Source organism: Schistocerca nitens, chromosome 4 (assembly GCF_023898315.1).
Source record: "Schistocerca nitens isolate TAMUIC-IGC-003100 chromosome 4, iqSchNite1.1, whole genome shotgun sequence".
Lineage (NCBI taxonomy): Eukaryota > Metazoa > Arthropoda > Insecta > Orthoptera > Acrididae > Schistocerca > Schistocerca nitens.
In genome coordinates, this window is record NC_064617.1 from 362,402,834 (window position 1) to 362,407,858 (window position 5,025).

The window sequence follows — 5,025 nt, forward strand, 5'->3', positions numbered from 1 at the left end:
GATCTCCGTCACGACTAATGCACTGTTAGAAGGGGCAAAAAGTTGCCGTAATGAAATCCTACATGAAAAAATCTCACCTACCAACATTGAGAAATTTGTATACTGAATAGTTGGATACCAATACAGAAAAGCTCTCCATATACCTCTCTAAGTATCAGAATCATTAGGATTAAGTTATTGTCAGCACGATTCACTGCCTGTCGGTTGCCTCCGATGGGCAGTGCGATTATTTGTCCTTCTTCATCAGGCCTGAATTAGCTGGAACTGCCATTTAAAAATTTAGCCTATGAATGATAAAGTCCTACATTTTTAAAAATTCATTTCAGTCGGTGCGTTGGGGACTGTTGTGATCATCAGTAAACCGATTGTGACTGCCTGCTATGATGTAAAAATGTAATAAATTCTGGAATTATTGCTGGTCGTTAGGACTTCTACATGAATGTCCGCTGAGACTGGAAAATGTGTGTAAAATGTCCATATTCCGCAAAATATGCATTTAACTGCACAAAAAATCAGAAGTTTGAGTCAGTGAATATATCTGAAGCATGTGACTGTTTTCGCCTGTCTTACGTCATTAACGGCGAGCACAAAAGCTGCAAAATAAAAAAGAAAAGAAACAGGGCAGAGTTTTCTTGTTTGTGAAAGCAAATAAAAAATGTCATTAATAAATATCTTCATAGTCAGCTCCAAGCATTCACCGTGGGACACAAAGATATTGAGCATCTTTGGTCGGAATTTAAAGGTATTGTCCACCATGTGCTAGAGAAGTATGTGCCTAGCAAAAATACAGGGGAGGGAAAGGATCCACCTTGGTACAACAAGCATATTAGGAAGTTGCTGAGAAAACGGAGAAATTTGCACTGTCGTTTTTAACGTAGTCACTGCCCCGCTGACAAACAGAAATTATGCGAAATGAAAGCAGCTGTCGAAATGTCAATGAGAGATTCTTTTTACGAATTTGAAAGGAATATTTTATCTGCAGATTCTAAAAATAACCCAAAAAAAATTTTGCTCGTACGTAAAATCTGTGAACGCCACAAATAATTCATACCTTCTCTTGCTGATAGTACGGATAATGTAACTGATGATGATAAACAGAAGGCCGAGATTCTAAACCTAGCTTTCAAAACCTCATTCACGGTAGAGGACTGCAGCACCATTCCCCCTTTCAACTATCGAACAAACGCAAGGAAGGCTGACATAGTGTTTAGTGTATCTGGGATTGTACAATCGTTAAGATCCTTAGACGCCAGGAAGGCATCTGGCCCAGACGGTAACCCCGTAAAATTATGTGTTGACTAAGCTACGAATATAGCACCATTCTTATCCATCATCTATCAGAGATCATTGGAGCAGCGTAAAGTTTCACTGGACTGGAAGAAGGCCCAAGTCATAGCAATCTATAAAAAGGATAGAAAATCGGTTGCACATAATTACCTGCCAATTTCACTGACATCCATTTCTTGTAGAATCATGAAACGTATTTTGTGTTCATACATAATGACCCTTCTAGACTCTGAGAAGCTCATGTGCAGAAACCAGCACGGCAAAGGTCATAGCAATCTATAAAAAGGATAGAAAATCGGATGCACATAATTACCTGCCAATTTCACTGACATCGATTTGGTGTAGAATCATGGAACATATTTTGTGTTCATACATAATGACCTTTCTAGACTCTGAGAAGCTCATCTGCAGAAACCAGCACGTTTTTAGGAAACAGCGGTCATGCGAGACACAGCTGGCCCTCTTTGTGCATAATGTACAACAGGCTCTGATACCGGCTCCCAGACTGATGCCATATTTCTCGACTTTCGAAAGGCGTTCGACTCAGTTCCGCATTGTCGCGTGCTCCAAAAAGTGCGCGCTTACGGTCTATCCGATGACATATGCGGTTAGATAGAAAGTTTTCTAACAGACAGAGAGGAGTATGTCGTCGTGAATGGGGTGACTTCAGCAGAAACAAGCGTAACTTCAGGTGTGCCCCCGGGCAGCTGCTTTTTACGATTCACATAAACGATCTGGTTGATGGAACTGAGATCGGTATTAGACTACTAGCCGATGATGCTGTAGTCTTCACGAAAGTAGTATCACGCGAAAGTTGTGAACAAATCAATGAGGATTTGCAGAAAATAAATGCGTAGTGTAATGACTGGCAATTATCTCTGAACATTAGTAAGTGTAATCCAATGCGTATAACAAGGCGAAAATCCCCATTAATGTACGAGTACAAAATAAATGCCCAGTCGTTGGAAGCGGTAACATCCGTCAAGTATCTGGGTGTGACTATTCGAAATGATCTCAAACAGAATGATCATATTACACAAATAACGGGCAAGGTGAACACGATATTGCTGTTTACTGGTAGAATCCTGAAGCTATGCAGTCCTTCAAAAAAGGGAATTGCTTACAATACAATAGTTCATCCAGTCTTATTGTTCGTCTGTATGGGGACCCTTACCAAGTGGGTCTGATTTAAGAGATTGAGAAGTTCCAAAGAAGAGCGGCAAGATTCGTGACTGGTACATTTAGCCATCGCGAGAGCGTTACAGATCTTATAGAAAATTTGAAGTGGGACACACTTGCAGATAGACGACGCTCTGAACGGAAGGGGCTGCTCACTAAATTCCGAAATATGATCTTCGCCGAGGATGTACAGCATATATTATTACCACCAACTTTTAAATCGCGCAGTGATCACCAGTCAAAGATAAAGGAAATTAGAGCTCGTACTGAGGCGTTAAGACAGTCGTTTTTCTCTCGCGTGATCCGCGAGTAGAACAGATGAGGTGGGGGATATGACTTTGGAGCGAATTGTGCCCTTCGCCACACACCGCTTGGTGGCTTGCGGAGTGTATATGTAGATGTAGACATGGACTGAATTTGTATTTAATACGATGAGTGAGAGCTTGCTCTAAATGTGAAAAAAAAACATAAATTAATTGAGATGAGTGAGAAAAACAGTACTATAATGTTCGAATGCAGTATTAGTAGCGTGCTGGTTGAGACAGTCATGGAGATTAAATACCTCGGTGTAGCGTGGCAAAGCGGCTTGATGTGGAACGGGGCTCGTGAGTTCGGTTGTAGGGAAGACGTGTGGTCTACTTCGGCTTACTGGGAGAATTCTAGAAAAGTCTGACACAGTCATGTAGATTAAATACCTCGGTGTAGCGTGGTAAAGCGGCTTGATGTGAAACGGGGCTCGTGAGTTCGGTTGTAGGGAAGACAAGACGTGTGGTCTACTTCGGCTTACTGGGAGAATTCTAGAAAAGACTGACTCATCTATATTGGACAACTGTGCAACTGCTCTAGCGTTTGGGAGCCCCCCCCCCCCCCCCCCACCCAATCGGTTAAAGTAAGACCTGGAAGCAATACAGACGTGTTGCTAGATTCGTTACCAAAAGGTTCGATCAGTACATGTGTGTTACGAAACTGGTCCGTGAACTCAAACGGCAATTCCTGGAGGGGAGAAGACATACTTTTTGCGAAACATTGTTGAGGAAGTTTAAAGGGCAGGCTTTTGCAACCCACTACAGAATAACTCTACTGCCACCAACGTAACAGTAATCAGGACTCGTGCGGAACCACATAGGTAGTAGGTTTTTCCTCATTTCATTTCCGAATGGGAACTAATAACTGTACTAATATCTGAAATAACACACAGGTTTCAAGGTCGCTGACTCCAATGCACGTTCCTCAAAGTCCTCCATAAACAAATTAGCCAAAATAGGTGACAACGGGCTTCCCATTGCAACTCCATCAGTCTGTTCGTAGTTATGACCATTGATAAAAAAGTAAGTGGAAGTCAGCATATGTCGAAACAAATCTGTTAACTCGACACCGAACTTAACTTCAATTAGCTGCAACGAATCAGAGAGAGGAACGCGAGGGGAAAGAGAAACCACATCAAAACTGACTAAAATATCAGAGTCATTCAAACGCCATCCCTGCAATCGACATAAGAAATCTGCAGAGTTCTTAATGTGGTGTTCACACCTACCTACTATTGGGCTCAACAAACTAGCAAGATGTTTACCTACACGATATGTCGGAGCACCAATATTAGAAACAATAGGCCTCAACGGGAGAGCCTCTTTATGGACCTTATGGAGGCCATATAATCTAGGTGGTAGAGCACAGTAAGAATTAAGATCTTGATAGTCTCCTGTGACAAAGAACTTTTCTTCAAGAGGTTATTAGTCTTTCTCTCAACACTCTTAGTAGAGTCAGCACCGATTCTGCGATACGCCGAATCAGAAAGTAGACACTGCATCTTTTGAATGTAATCCTGCTTGTTCAACAAAACCGTGGCATTTCTCTTGTCCGCAGGTAAAATAACAATATCAGGATCCATTCTGAGTGAACGTAAAGCAGCCGCCTCAGCTGCTGTAATGTTACATTTGGGTAGACGGCTCCCAGTTAACACACGACGTGCTGCTGCTGCGAGGTACCTTCCTTGGGTTGTAGTTACAGGGGGAGTGATGCGCAATACATGGGCCTAGCTCTCTTAGCCTCTCCTCTCCTGCGGTCTTCTCCCCTTCACGTGGGCCCGCTGATTTTCGCAGAGTGGAAGACCGCACCAGGCGCTTGGGGGGGTTACCAGCCCCCCTCGCATTATCCCTTATAGTTGGGGGCAGTTTGACAAGAAATGAAAATGGTGGCCCTTCCGCTGAAGGTGCCACCCCAACTTCCGTACACAAAACGAAAGGACAGCATCTGTTTTCAAGTGGAAATGTGTCAAAGTGTAAGTGTAACATCTGATACTGCAGTACTTACGGTGTGCATTTTATACATCTGTTTCAACCAAAACAACTTCATTTCTAACTAACTTCATCTAATTCTCACAGACCTCTCTTACTTCAAAATTTGTTTCCACAAAAAATCCTATCTATCTGTATTTACACTTTCAACTTACCTCATCATTTGTTTCCAAGAATATCCTACCTAAACCTGTTGTCACTATTCCCTAGTTATATCTGTTGATTTACTCTTTTAAAATAATTGTTCTTCATCACACAATACTTT